Raw genomic sequence first — 15300 nt, 5'->3', positions numbered from 1 at the left:
TGCTAACACGGGACCGCATGATTGGGGATATACCCCCCCAGCAAAAGAAGGAAAAATGCCCTTAAAACATAGACTCTCAATGTTTAAGGCTTCCCCTCCTAGTGATTGTACCACTGATAAATGCAACCCTTTGTTTCTCACCCTGGAGAATCCGCAGATCACAGATACCGATGTCTATGTGCTGGGGGCTTATCAAGCTGGGGAAGATCCATTGGGGCATTTTAGCATACAGGTCAGCAAGAAAACAACTATTACATCAAACACACAAAATAATGCCTTTTTCACTCCTAGCCGCTCACCATTTACCACAACCAATGATACACCACTCGATATAAAGGACCCACAGCTAGTTACCTATTTAGATAATAATAATCCAGGACAAGCAATTGCAATAGAAACAGGATACAGTGATGAAAATACTTGGCTTGATTGGGTTCGATATTCAGCAAAAATACACCACATGTCAGACTGTATTACCTGTGCCTCGGCCCGCCCCCTGTTAGGCACCATGCCATTCCCGCTCAATCCACTAAATGATCCCATTGGATATAACTGCATGATACACTTTTATCTGAAACAAACTGCGCAAAATTGCACCTCATTAAACTTACTATATCCTGAAGTTAATAGAGGTACAACACCTCCGCCATTCATCCCTTATGAGGGACAATACTCATGCATTCACCGTTCAGATAATCGTGGGATAATAGTAGGTAATCTCACAAGCTGTAACACCATTAATAAAGGCATCAATCAGACTACTATTCAAGCTTTAGGTAGAATGCACACCGCAAGAGCTGATGTCTGGTGGTTTTGTGGAAAAAAGACTCTGTATCCAACCCTGCCGTTAAACTGGACTGGCATTTGTGCCCTGATTCAATTAGTAATGCCATTCTATGCGTTGCCATTCAACAGCAGAGATTTACTTACAGCAGCTGCCAGCCCCCACACTCAAATACAAAAAACTAAAAGAGCATTGCCAAAAGGTAGCTTTGACTCAACAATATACATTGACCCCATAGGGGTACCTCGAGGAGTTCCTGACGAATACAAGGCCAGATGTCAAATTGGGGCGGGATTTGAATCCATTTTTCTCTGGCCAACCATTAACAAAAATGTAGATTGGCTGAACTACATATATTATAACCAACAACGTTTTGTTAATTTCACCCGAGATGCTATAAAAGGACTGCACGAACAGTTAGACAAAACCACACTGATGACATATCAAAATAGGATAGCTCTGGACATGATTTTGGCTGAAAAAGGAGGAGTCTGCAAAATGTTCAAATCTGTGTGTTGCACATACATTCCCAATAACACAGCACCTGATGGCTCTGTCACACGGGCGCTTCAAGGACTCACCACTTTAAGTGAAGAACTGGCTGACAATAGTGGTGTAGATTCACCGTTCGAAATCCTCAACTCCATGTTTGGAGAATACAGAGCTTTTTTCCACAGCATCATCCTGTCAATAGCAATAATGTGTGCAATACTTGTGCTCTGTGGGTGCTGCTGCATTCCCTGCATTAGAACTCTAGCCAATAGGCTTATCACCACAGCGTTAACAAGGGAACGTGAGGGACAGTTTGTGCTAAGAGAAATGGCACATTTAATGCAAGATGAAGAGTCAGATAGTGAGATCAGAAAGGAAGAAGATGATTTCTTTGCATAAATCATGATTTGAGTTTACAACTTCTGTTTTGTTAAAATGTCTAGAATCTTTGGAATCATATTTTGATGTGTATGTAATGTTTTAATTTTCAATGACATAATTGAAGATATGCTAAGTCTAATAGTAATTTCACACCAATAAATGGTGTGAAAGGAGGGATTGTTGAGTTTTAAAAAGTTACAACAAAACTTAATGTACTCCAGTGTTTCAGTGCTTTCTTCAAATGTAAACCTGCTGGGTTTTAGGCCAGACAATTTCATTAGAATGTTGATTAAACCATTGTTTGTATCCTCTTTGTAATGTAAAGAAAACTGACACCTCTTTGTTTAGTGCCAGAAGGACAGTTTTTTGACTGTTTCATTGACACTTAAGACAGGGTGTTAACCATTTTGTAGACAAGCCCTGTTGTTCTCCATGATTAGTTTAGAGCAAAAGACTGTTTATTCCTGTAGATTGAAGGGGGTTTCACGTCTGGGAATTGGCGCTCTTTTGTTCGACCAAAAGTACCATAGAGCAGTAAGGTACACCCTTCCTAATTGGGTGACGAAGAAGTAACCAAATGACCAATGGCTTTGGTCCTGAGCCATTTGAAGGAAAAAACCCGCCCACATACCTGGAGGATATTAACAATTAGTTTGGTGAGAATCGGGACTGTAAGCTGTAAATCTGAAAAGAGGAACAACTTTCCAGTCCACTGCAGTGTTTTTGTTTTGTTGTTTGTTCTGTAATGCCATCTTTTATTCACCTATTTTTTTATTAAAATTTCTTGTTAATTTTCATTGGACTGAGCCTCTCCTTTCTCAAAATCTGAAAAAACGCAACACTTGGTGGTAGCGTCGCTATTTTCTGAATCAATTAGCTTTTCAGTAACGAATTGACCGAGTAGCGCAGTAGCTTCCACACATGTTACATTTTCCCAAGCATTTCTGAAGGATCAGTAAGTGACGCCACCGCCGTATGTGTAGCCGGCAGAAGAGCTTCCGTGTGACGGTGACATCACGTACCGATCCTTGGGCTGATGTCTGTGACTTTGCTGCAATAAAGATCTCTCTCTCTCTCTCTTTCTCGGCCATTGCCATGAATGTGTCGGTTGTTTAAGCTGGAATGTTGCCAGAGCACAAATTCACATATAAACAATAAAAAATAATATATAATTAATTAATAATGTGATAATTAAATTACTTTATACAAACAACAATGGTTCTCTGTTTGTTGCAAATACAGCACTAAGTAGGAGAGTTTCTGTGTGTCTGATTTAGCTCTCTCTCACAAACACACACTGTTTGGAGCAGGTTTTAAGAAGTTAGTCCAATATAAATAATAATAATAATCTTTATTTGTAGAGCACTTTTCAAAAACAAGTTACAAAGTGCCTTAAAAAGTGTAAAGACAATAATACAAAGTCAATACAAGATAAAAGCAAGAAAACATTGAAAAGACTAAAATACACGTTTAAGATAAATATAAAAATAGAATTCTAAAATAGAATAAAATAAAAGGGATAAAATAAAGTCAAATAAGATCGGGAAAAGCTCTCCTATAAAAGTATGTTTTAAGAAGGGACTTAAAAGAGTTCACTGACTCAGCTGACCTGATTTCCTCAGGCAGGCTGTTCCAGAGCCTCGGGGCCCTGACAGCAAACGCTCTGTCCCCTTTAGTTTTCAGTCGAGACTCTGGAACAGACAACAGACCTCTGCCCGAGGATCTCAAGGTACGTGCTGGTGTGTATGGGACTAAAAGTTCAGAAATATAACAAGGCGAGAGGCCATGAAGAGCTTTAAAAGTGATCAATAGAATTTTAAAGTCAATTCTAAAACATACTGGGAGCCAGTGTAATGAAGCTAAAATAGGAGTAATGTGGTCATGTTTCTTTGTTCTGGTTAAAAGCCTGGCAGCTGAGTTCTGGACAGTCTGGAGTCGATCAATAGATTTGTTTAACAGGTGAAAAGGCTGTTGCAATAATCCAGGCGTGATGAGATGAAGGCGTTTAAAATGGTCTTGGTTAACTTAAAAGTTAACATAGATCAAATTTTTGCTATATTTCTAAGTTGATAAAAACACGGTTGTGTTACGGGGTGTGGTGTGTGGACAGAGAGGACCCAAATGCAGCACTCTGAGGGAAGGAGGTTTAATGAGGGAAAAAGGGTGAGAGGGACTGGAGTGGAGGGAGAGGAGGACGTCGGGGAAGTACAGGCACGGGGAACCAAGGACACAGGGGCCGAGGAAGCAAGGAGAGGCGGGGGAACAGGGAGGACGCCGTGAGGGAAGTCCGAAGAGGAGTAGGCCAGTGGATGAGCCCAGCCGAACGGAGGACAAGGGTGAATGTACCTGGGAGGGAAGCCGAGAGACAAGGTTAGGGAAGACAACGACAAGGCACAGGGTAAGTGTGAAAAAACAAGAAACATGGACGCCTGAACACAGAAGTGACACCAGGTATGGAGCAACGACGATCAAGCAAGGATGGTGTGGAGAACCGGGGTTGAAATACAGGCAGTCATGAGGTGATTACTGGCAGGTGTGGCAGGCTGACGAGGTGGCTGATGAGATGCAGGTGCAGGTAGTTGGCTGGGCTCAGGAGCAGAGGGAGAGAGAGAGCACACAGGGGAGAAAACACAGGGAGGCAGGCAGAGAACAGGAAACAAAGGAAAAAAGCAGAAAAACTGATAAAAAGGAGAAAAAACCAGGACACTCACCGTCAGCCGGGCTGCCACCACAACACGATTGCACAAGTTTTGTGGTGTGCTGCTCGAAATTTAAATTACTATCAAACCAAACACCAAGGTTCTTTGCCACAGGCTTAATGTGATTTACTAGGGAACCAGCAGATGGCAATATTTGTTTTGCCATCTGCTGGGACCCAATGACCAGGATTTCTGTTTTGTCTGAGTTCAGCTGGAGGAAATTATTTGACATCCATTTTTTAACTTCACAAAGTCAGTTGTTAAGTGAACTCATTCCATTCAACGCATTCCAGGGTCTGTGGATCTGACAGGCAAGTATATTTGTGTGTCATCAGCATAAATATTTAAAGAAATGCCATGTTTATGGATAATATGTCCAAGGGGAAGCAGATACAAGGAAAACAAAATGGGTCCTAAGACCAACCCCTGAGGCACACCATATTTAACTGGACAGAACGAAGAGACATAGTTGTTTACAGACACACAAAACTTCCTATTTGACAGGTAGGATGAAAACCATTCTAGGGCAGTACCAGAGATCCCCACCCAGTGCCTCAGTCTGTCTAACATGATGTTGTGATCAATGGTGTCAAAAGCAGCGCTAAGGTCCAGGAGTACCAGGACTGAGCACATACCTTCATCAGCAGACATTAAAAGGTCATTGGTGACTTTAAGCAGGGCAGTCTCAGTGCTGTGGTACTTCCTGAAACCAGACTGAAACTTTTGAAATAATTTGTTATTTTCGAGTACAGTGAGCAGCTGTTTGGACACAATTCTTTCTAGAATCTTTGCAATAAAAGGCAGTTTTGAAATTGATCTAAAATTTTGATGAAGGGAGGGATCTAAACCAGGTTTCTTTAAAAGTGGGTTCACGCAAGCCGTTTTAAAATAATCAGGGACACAACCAGTAGATAGGGAGCTGTTAAAAACAGAGATCAAATGGGGCCCAACAGAATCTATTAATTTCAGTAAAAACTTTGTAGGTATTACATCAAGTGGGCTGGAGGACACCCTGATTTGTGATACTGTTTTTAAAAGCTCAGACAAGTTGATGGGTTAAAACTGGTTAAAACTCTCTTGTTGCTGATGAGGAACCTCTGAGTAAGAGGCCGCGGGGGTAATAGAGGCTCTGATTGACACCATCTTATTGGTAAAATAAGATAAAAACAATTCACAGTCATCATTACTTCCAGCTGAGGCACAAGGAGGGGTTGGGTTTACCAGCTGATCCACACTCTTAAACAGAAACCTGGGATTGTGTTTATATGTAGTAATGAGTTCAGAAAAATAGTGTGTTCTCGCATCATTAACCATGTTATTGTAATTAATTAATAAATCCTTCAGACTAAGGTAATGGACTTGGAGACTGGATTTTTTCCATCTGCGCTCTGCTTTCCTGCATTCCCTTTTTAGGCTGCGAATGCTGTCATTTATCCAGGGTTGCTTACTAGCTTTAGACGTAGGCCTAACCTTTAGAGAGCAGTAATATTTAGTGACAACAAGCAGATATGATTGAAGTGATCGACCAGATTGTTGGTGTTGGAATCAGACAGGTGTTGGCTTTGGCTCTGAAAGAATGCGCAACACTTTGTTCATTAAAGATGCGAGAACACACGGAGCTTGGTGAGGCGGCATGAGTAACAGGCAAATCGCAGTTAAAAACAATACATCTGTGGTCAGATATGGTCATGTCCACTAATTCCACAGATGCTGACACCCAGGGTAAAAACCAAGTCCAGTGTATGACCACGGTTATGGGTTTGCCCTTTGACATGAAGTTAAAAGAAGTGGCCATATTTAAAAAGTCAGTTGCATTAACATTGGTGGGGTCATCAACATGAATATTAAAATCGCCACAAAGAACAATTCTGTCATAATTTAAAACCAGAGTAGATAAAAATCCTCCAGTTGCCGTAAAATTCAAAATGGCCGACTTCCTGTTGAGTTTAGGGTATGGATTCTGGAGGCTTTTTTGTGCGTCTTGATATGATACATGTCCCCAGAAAATTTTGTGCACGTCGTTTGAACATGGACGAGGGGCTAATTTTTTCCAATTTTCTAGGTGGCGCTAGTGAGTCATTTTGTCACACCCATTCACCACTTCTGACATGTGTGCAAAGTTTGGTGAGTTTTCGAGTATGTTTAGGCCCCCAAAATTGAGCTTTATTTTGCAGAAAAAAGAAAAATCTTTACAGTTTCAATAGGTACCTCGCACGGTTCGTGCTCGGGCTGTAACTAGGCCTATGCTGTGTGTGTGTGTGAGTGTGTGTGTATATTAACCTAACTATAAGATATAAAAAATTTTATAAAAAAGTAGCTTAGATTTAACTAAGCTACTTTTGCCACGTTGCTGTAGCTTAGCTTGCTACATTTCACTGGGGGGTAGCTTCTGTGTAGTGAAGCTTCATTTAATGTAGAGTAGCTAGTAGCTTAGCTCGCTACATTAGTAGCTTGCCCAACACTGCTAGTCTCCCCTATTGGACAAATTGCAATTCTGGAAGACAAATCAGGGGATCACCTAATTCATTCCCTTGGGACCATGGATGTCTGGCAATCCAATTAATGGCAATCCATCCAATAGTTGTCGGGATATTTTAGTCACTAAGTATTGAGATAATTTCCTTAAACCTGTTAATCACGGACTTGCTGGGGGAGGACGCTCGATTTTCATGCAAAATGCAAATGAGAAATCCATATCTGAATCTAGAATTTTTTCACCCTACATATGCCACACACCTCCGTGAAGCTAGGAGGCTCAGCCAGAATGTCAAACCAACCATTTTTATCCATATGAAACACACAACAAACACCAAGCCTCTAAATGAGCTTATATCACAACATAAATCGCTCTGTAATCACAGAGTTATTAGCCGTATAATAATAATAACAAATGCACCAATATACATATACAGTTACAACTTACTTTTGCCGTTTTCGCTGTTTTCAGTCCAAATACAGCTGTTGTTTGTGTGTAAAAAATAGCTCCGGGGCCGGCAGTTGGTCAAAAGACTCTTGTCCTTGTTAAAATTTTGCCCGGGGCACCATTAGCAGTCTACTCCCTGTGATGGAAAGTAATTGTGAGTGAAGACGCAGGTTTCACGAAAATCAGGATGTCTTAAGCCTAGTTCACTACACGATTTTAAGCCCAATTTGCTGGTCGTTGAGCTCACCGACCATCAGGCTGTGATCAGGGGTAAATCATCAATGAGAGCAGGCAGCTGGCAGAACTAGCAGGTACTTTTCTCTGCAAGACACTTTTTACTCAACTCTTTCTGTAGCACAGATGTTCCCTGCTACATGCGTGTGCTAATCCATTCTTTCACCCATGCTTTTTGTATCTATAATTGCTATCTATAATAACAAACAGCAGCTGTTTCGTATGCAGGATCGTGTCACTTCCTGTTTCATATTTTACGTATGTTTTCTTGACAAAACGTGGTTTGGAGACCAGCTGTCGGGTGACACAGCCGCTGTCAGCTCGTGTAGTGTGTGACCCTATGTCACCGATCAGTCACGTAGTGTGAACGCCACAACGACTTCAAGACTCCCGTCACAAGAAGGCAAGTTGTGTGGTCTTAACAGCACGCTGAAAGTCATGTAGTGTGCATGAGCCTTTACACAGCATTATTTATTGAAGCCCATCCGGTGAGACTGGCAACAGCAGCACAGAGTAAGAAAACTGTTTAGTACCAAACCAAATATGAAAGATACTTCCTGTTGGGGAATATTTATCCTTCCTAGATGTACAGAGATTCACTAAGTGTCAAAATAAGGTTGTTATTCAGGCATCTATACACGTGTGAGAAGTCTATTTGATATAGGTTCAAAACAAGACACTCTGCTTAACTAAGTTAACTTAGTGACTCTAAAGAGAGCCAGTCAGGTTGTCTGTAATGAAACAAAATAAATATCATCTCAACCTTGGGTTACCTAGGAAATTGACCACAAAGTTCAATTCTTCACCTTTGGTGTCACCTCAGCAAATCCTAACCTGACCTGCTGAAACCTGTGTGATGTCACCCTTAATAGAGTGATGTGGGCCCTCCTCTTGGTTATATTCTTAGAACCATGCTATCATTAATGATAGCAAGAATAATGATAGTAACAATAATAATAATAATAATAATAAATAAATAATTGTAGCAATTAGGTGGCATGCAACCACAGATCCAGACTCTACAGCTTCAGCAGCAGAAACTATAGCTGAACAAGACAAAAGGAGAGAAGAGAGAGACAAGAAAGCACAAAAGTACAGGAGAGCGAAGAAGTTGAGTTAGTAACATCCATTAATGGGATAAGAATGCATCGAGAGGGATAGAAAAAGGAGCACAGTACAAGATTTAGTGTAAGATTTAAAGCTGTCAACAAAAGAAAGAAAGTCTTGAGCTTATTCTTAAATGTGGAGTGTCTGCATCTCATACCCAAACTGGGACCTGATTTCACAGGAGAGGAACTGGAACTGGAAGTCCTGAAGGGCTTATCCAACCTAGAAGTAACAAATGCATGGATTAGTAGTCCGGATAATTGTGAGAATTAGAGCGGTTCCTCAGTGTTGGGCAAGTTACTTCCAAAATGTAATATATTATACATTACTAGTTACTGTCATTTGAAGATAGTTATAATATAACTAATTATTCGTTTGTGTTACAGCAAAAAGCAATACATTACTGTAATTGCGTTACTTTTGTAACGCGTTACTCCCAACACTGCGGTTCCTTTAATGCCAATTAAATGTTCTAGGATGTAATAATCAGTGGTGTTAAATGCAGCACAAAGATCTTACGAGACAAGTACAAAGATGAGTCCTTTGTCTGATGCAATTAGTAAGAATAAGAAAATATAAGAAATCATTGACGATAGTTGGTGAAAATCTGTAAAAATTGAAGGGAGGAAAGCAGTCTAAATAAATGTCGGGTTTTATAGATGTTTCTTAGGTTTGAAGATAAATTAGTAACGATTGAGGGCAGGAGGGGAAGAATTTAGTCTCTAATAATGTGAATTTTATCATTAAATAAGCTAATAAATTCATAACAACTAAGAGCTTTAGGAATACGTGGCTCAACAGAGCTGTGACTCTCTTGTTAACCTGGCTACAGTGCTGAAAAGAAACCTGGGGTTGTTCTTATTTTACTCTATTAATTATGAGTAATAAGCTGCTCTGGCATTACGGAGGGCTTTCCTATATGTTTTAAGACTATCTTGCCATATTAAACGAGATTCTTCCAGATTGGTGAAACACCACCACATGCTCACAAGTCTCTGAGCTAGAGTCCAAGTCAAGTCTCAAGTCTCTCGTGGGTTATAATGAATGTTGTATCACCTGCTACATTCCATTCAGGCTGCTTAGAACACTGTATATCTATAAGGAATTCTGTAACTGTACCCTGTTTTTCACTTACGGAGCACAACCATGTGCAATGTATCTACAACTAATGATAACTTATAAACTCCTGTAAGTCAACACATCCCTCAGACTCTCAAATCAGTTTAATGTTAACTAAATAAAACTGTAACGTTACATGATCTGTTATGAGTCTGCAGTTCTCCTCCCCGACCCCTTGTGTTTATGTTCTCTTCCCTCCCTGTTTCTCCTGTTAGTCTGTCTGTCTCTCTGTGTTGTCTGGGCGTGGCTTCTCACTCTGGGCCTGGCGCTCCACCTGCACACCTGATCCACATTCCACTAATCAAGACTCTGCAGTATATCAACCCGGTTCTTCACCTCACTTGTCGCCAGATTGTCAGCTTACCGCAGTGGTATTTGCGCTGCGGCCTACAAATCTCCAGTTGTATATTCTGTTTATTTCTTGTGAGTTCAACTTACCTTGTCTCTCTGTGTTCAGGATCACTGCCTGCCTGGAGATTCTGCCACTGCCTCACCCAGCTCACTGCCTGCCTGGAGATCCACGCGCAGGTCTCCATTCCCTGGCCCTCTGCTCCTCTCTCGCACCCCGTTTTTCAATAAACTTTAAAATCCTGGGTTTAAACCTGCCCCGAGTCCGCTCTTGAGTCCGTTCAACTAGCCTGCCATAACGTGATCAACAATAAACCTGTAACCTGTTTGCAGCCTACGTTAATAATTAATGTGATGGCAGCCAGCGGGACGTAAATGATTACGTTAATCGACTACCACAAGTGTGGCAAGCAAACAAATGCTCATTCATCTTTTCATAACCAACGACAGTCGTGAGTTAACCTCCCATAGGTTGTAGTTAAAGCAAGAAGCAAGCTAATGTTAGATGGCCAATGCTGAGCTCAACATCTTTACTAAACTGTCAGGTTACCAACCTATTTTGCGTTCAGCGCGTCTTTGTTTGGTTCCAGTTGTATGAACTTTTAAAGCCAAAGTTTATGATAAATGGCACAGTAGCTGTCGCTGTTTGTTGTCCTCTCGCACGTGTGGCCGCGCGAGTGCAGCTGATACTACCTGTTCCGAGCAAGCTCATCAGACGTTTCCTAAAAATAAACATTGTTCACGAGTCCCGCACCTCGAGTCCAAGTCGAGTCTGAAGTCAGTGTGTGCGACTTAAGTCGGACTCGAGTCCGAGTCTCAAACTCGAGTTCCCATCTCTGGCTCCTTCACACTGTCACCGTTCTTTTCAAATGGTACAATTGTTTCATGTTCATCTGGTGTCATTTCAGCACACTGTCAATAGTTGAGATGCTAACAGATTTACAAAAAAGGTCTAATGGACTGTATAGAAAATATGCTTGACAGATTATGACAACATGTTCTACTATTTTTCATGTAGTGACTTGTACAATTAAGTTATGCCTCGATGTTTTGGGCAGTAAGACTATTCAACAGAGAACCAGTATAATATATTTTGTATTTGTATCAGCTTGACATAAGAAATTGATAATGTAGGAAACAGCAGACAATTGTACATAATCATTTGCATCAATGTGCCAGAGCATTTGCAATATGTTCAAAACAATGAGAAATTGCTTTTATGATGTGCACAGGTGACAAGATGATGTGGAGGTTCAACAAGTAGTTTTGAGAATTTCATTTCTGATCTGAGAAATGTACCAAAGCGATTGAGAAAAACTGTAAATGATAATATTGTAATTATTAGAGATAAAATTCATCATCTCCTGTCTCCTGTCACTTCAGATCCAGCCACTCCCACTTTCACTTCTCTATCACCTGACCCTCCCTGCCTACATGCTCCCCTGTTACCACTTTCTGTCATTAGCTCTGCATTTCCACTCAATTCTTGCCAGATTGTCTATTGTCCTTACTCCTTAGCTTTCCAAACTTTGTTCTGCCTGCACGATCCCATTCCTGACCCTTGGACTTCTGCCTCCCTTTTGCCTGTTTTTGACCATGGGTGAACTTTTTACCTAATCTGCTTGTTGTGCATCTGGGTTCAAACCTGGTTATTTACTGAGCCCTGGAAAGTAAAATAAATAAATAAAAACATTTCTGTACTTTTTTGTGCTACTTTTGGAACTTACAATTCTTCAGTGCCCCACCTTTTACTTTCAGTTTGATTTCATGGTTTTATTGTGATTTTGGTGATCCTTCCATCAGGCTTTTCTGGAAAGCTACTCACCTCTCACTCACTATATCCTTTGAGGAGCAAATGAACAACACCTCTCAATTTCTAGGTCAGTTGGGAGAAGAGAGTACAAATGGATGCATGGCTTGGAAAAAAAGCAGAACCCTTGCTTGGGGGAGCACTTCAGAAATGGATCAAACACACTTTAGAGCTGTGAAACTTAAAGTTAACATTAAGCTTTGCACTGCTTGAATCATCCATATGTTCTGATTCACCAGCCTCACATTCATTGATTTAAATTTACAAGAAATGCCAAGCCTCTGCACTCTAAAACACTTACTTTTATTGCTTTAGTGTACATTGCCAAAAATGTGTTAACCTAAGCCCTTACTTCTGAGTTTGAGGACTGTCCCAGAGTTACATAAAGCAGTTGGAATTCCTCATTTTTTCACTTTTTGGTCTAGTTATTTATCAGATCCTCACTTTGGTTAGACTTGGCATAGAGCAAGAGATCAGCTTTAGCTTTGTCCAGGTTGTCTTCAGTTAAATGATAAAGGAACTGTCACACTGCCTGTCTGATCTGCCCGGTTTAGTTTAGGTCTCTGTGAGTTTTGTTTATTGGTCTGTTCAGTATCTGTTATTTAGTATGTGTTTTGAGTTCCAGTTAGATTCTTGCCTTGTGTTTTGAAACTTGTTAGTATCTGTCTGTTTTCCCCTGCTGTCTCTCTGCCTGCCTGTCTGCTGTCTTTATCAGTATCACCTGTTTGTGCTCCCGCCTTCCTTGTTAGCCTGTGCTTAAATGTGTGTCACTTCTGTTCAGCTGTTGCTGGTTTGTGTCTATGTTTGTCCACTGCTGTGTGTCTTGCCTGCCTGTTTCTGCCTTGTTTTTGGATTGCCCTTTGTTGGACTCTGCTGTAAGTTCTGTGGGCTTAAATAAGTACCCAGAAACTCTACCTGTTCTGCCTCTGTGTCCTGTATTTGGGTCCTAAAACCTGTTCCTGCCAGCACACACAACAAATCCTGACAGGAACCTTTTATTCCATCACCACATTCAAGTTGTTTTACTGAATTAAAGAAACTATTCGCTCCATAGCAGTGATAAAATAGAATATTCAATTTAAGCACTGTAAGAAATCAATACAAATATGTTGTATTCATTCGCTCAGTTTACGGTGAATTGCTGAAATTCTTGAGAGCTCACATTCCAAGTTTTACAAGCCACATGTATAATGCGATTTGGTACACAAACTCTACAAGAAGCACAACATTTCATGGAGATCCAGATGTTACATTCATTTGCATAAGCCATGATACTACCTGTGGTTTTTTGCTCTGCCTAAAATGAGTAAAGCCTCAGTGGAGATGGCAGATAAAGTGAGCAGGTGTTCTTGAAAATAGGACATACTGCAGTGTCACATAATGCACAACCTCTCAGAGGTACATTTGTTCAACAGAAAAGTATCTGTACAGTGTGTTTGCATATTTTTTTTATACAGATATCAGTTCAGGATATATAAAACGTTTTCCTCACTCATGACCCAATGCTACTGAATTCCAGTGGAATTCCAGTTGTTGCAGCAACACAAGGATGGAAATACATAGATAATTTAAGATAGTAAAAGATAAATAATAACAGATATATAAAACTAAAATGAGAAGAGAACTAAAAACTATACAAGGCAATTAAAGACAAAATGACAACATAAATTTGGAGCAGCAAAGTCAGCAGGTCTAGTATATGTAAACACTATCCACCAGATTAATAAATAATTTTATTAAGAAATTAGGAATTTGTGTTTGTATTAATATATAAATATAATGTGTTGGTAATTGGTAAAAGCAATAACATAATATTATATAGTATAGTATAATATAGATATAAGACACAGTCTAAGATGAAATTTAATAATATATCATTATAAAATGTACAACAATATAACAGTCAAGTGTGATACAATAGTATTATAGTAATTATGGTATGAGTATAGTAGTTTCAATTGAACAGGACCTAGCTGATTTTTCTAATTACTTATATTTTTTTCTTCTTTTGTATGTGAATTATCAAGGAATTAAAATAGCTGACAATTAAGTTTGGTCCCCCCTTTTTCCACAGTACAGTCCAAGTAGTGTGTCAAGTCTTCAGTAGAAAATTGCAGTCTTTCAGATCTGTTTATGCCAATTAGAAGAGAATAATGTCCCAAATTCCCTACATGCGCAACAGTGCTTTTAACGTCCTGTTGCAGGTGGTGTGGTGCGTAATTCAATGAGAACACTAAGAGCAAAGATTATAAATGTTTACTGGTGGAAAAGTTCCTGTCTGTTTGGATCACCATTGTGTTTCCACTTCCATACTGTTCTGTTGTGGAGTCTGTCAACTCCTCAGTTACGAGATAAAATGCACTTGGCGTTCTTCAAGCCATTGACCTTGTGACAGTTATTGATAAAGTTGGAGTCAAGGGCCAGCATGACCAAATTGAATTCACAATTGTGACTTAGATGGACACAAATATCTGACAATTTTGAATCATAATATGTAAGTAAGTAAGCATGTGGCTGTAGGGAGTGAATTTGATACTTGCTGTGGTTAGTTATTTTCATTAATATCAGTAGAAATAATCATGACTTAACTTAACATGTATAAAAGTCACGCAACAAGTTTCCATCCTGTCTTTGTCTTCAAGCTACAAAAAGAGGGGTCTCTGGGGGTTCCCTCTAACAATGCATTCTAGGAAGTCTGCAAATATGGCAATTGTGTTTCTCTGGAAACTTAATTAAACTCTTAGTAGTGTAATCATTCAAAACATAGTGTCAGGCCACTTTAACCCTTGTGTTTTCTTCCCGTCAACCATGCACTTTTTGTCCTCCCAGGTCAAAATTGACCCGGTCTGGTTTGCCTGGTTTTAAAGCAACCAGTTTAACTAATCACCCAATTCTGTGTTACACCTTCTTAGCCAACTCCATTCTAACTCATTACCACTTATTACCACTATTTTTACACTTCTTGATGGAATTTCTTGTCAATATGTCTCATTTTTATGAAACTATACCAAATTTATAAGCTAAAAAAAGCAGAAATTATGAATTCTTTTGACTAATAGTTAAGATCAGAGGACTATTTGTTGATGGATTATCACAGACTGGTATATGTCAAAGTTGAGTCAGGATACTGTTTTAGAAGCATTGCATTATTTTTAATGGTAGCACATATACACACCTGTTGTCCTTATGGGTCAAAACTGACCCGGTCTGGTTGGCCTGTTTCTAAAGCATAATGTAAAAAATGATCTCCCAATTCTGTGTTACACAATGTCAGCAAACTTTATTTCAGCTAATCACCAATTCATTTTACATTTCAATAAACCTCATTTACATTAAATTTTAAAAATTTTTAGGAAACCAGCAGAAATTATTATTTATTTTGGATAATCACAGACTGATATAT

General features: G+C 39.7%; 1 long non-coding RNA gene across 1 annotated transcript; it reads right to left on the bottom strand.

Moving 5' to 3' along the window:
- Positions 1-3970: 3970 nt before the first annotated feature.
- Positions 3971-10419, bottom strand: LOC119906084. Its single transcript, XR_005444926.1, has 4 exons — positions 10178-10419; positions 8778-8842; positions 7280-7415; positions 3971-4003 (listed from the first exon to the last, which is right to left on the bottom strand). It is a non-coding gene; the product is annotated as an uncharacterized LOC119906084 (long non-coding RNA).
- Positions 10420-15300: the final 4881 nt, after the last annotated feature.

Source organism: Micropterus salmoides, unplaced genomic scaffold, assembly GCF_014851395.1.
Source record: "Micropterus salmoides isolate LMB-PRFRI ecotype aquatic unplaced genomic scaffold, ASM1485139v1 Ms_hic_scaffold_16, whole genome shotgun sequence".
Taxonomy (NCBI): Eukaryota; Metazoa; Chordata; class Actinopteri; order Centrarchiformes; family Centrarchidae; genus Micropterus; species Micropterus salmoides.
This window is presented reverse-complemented; position numbering and strand designations above follow the sequence as displayed.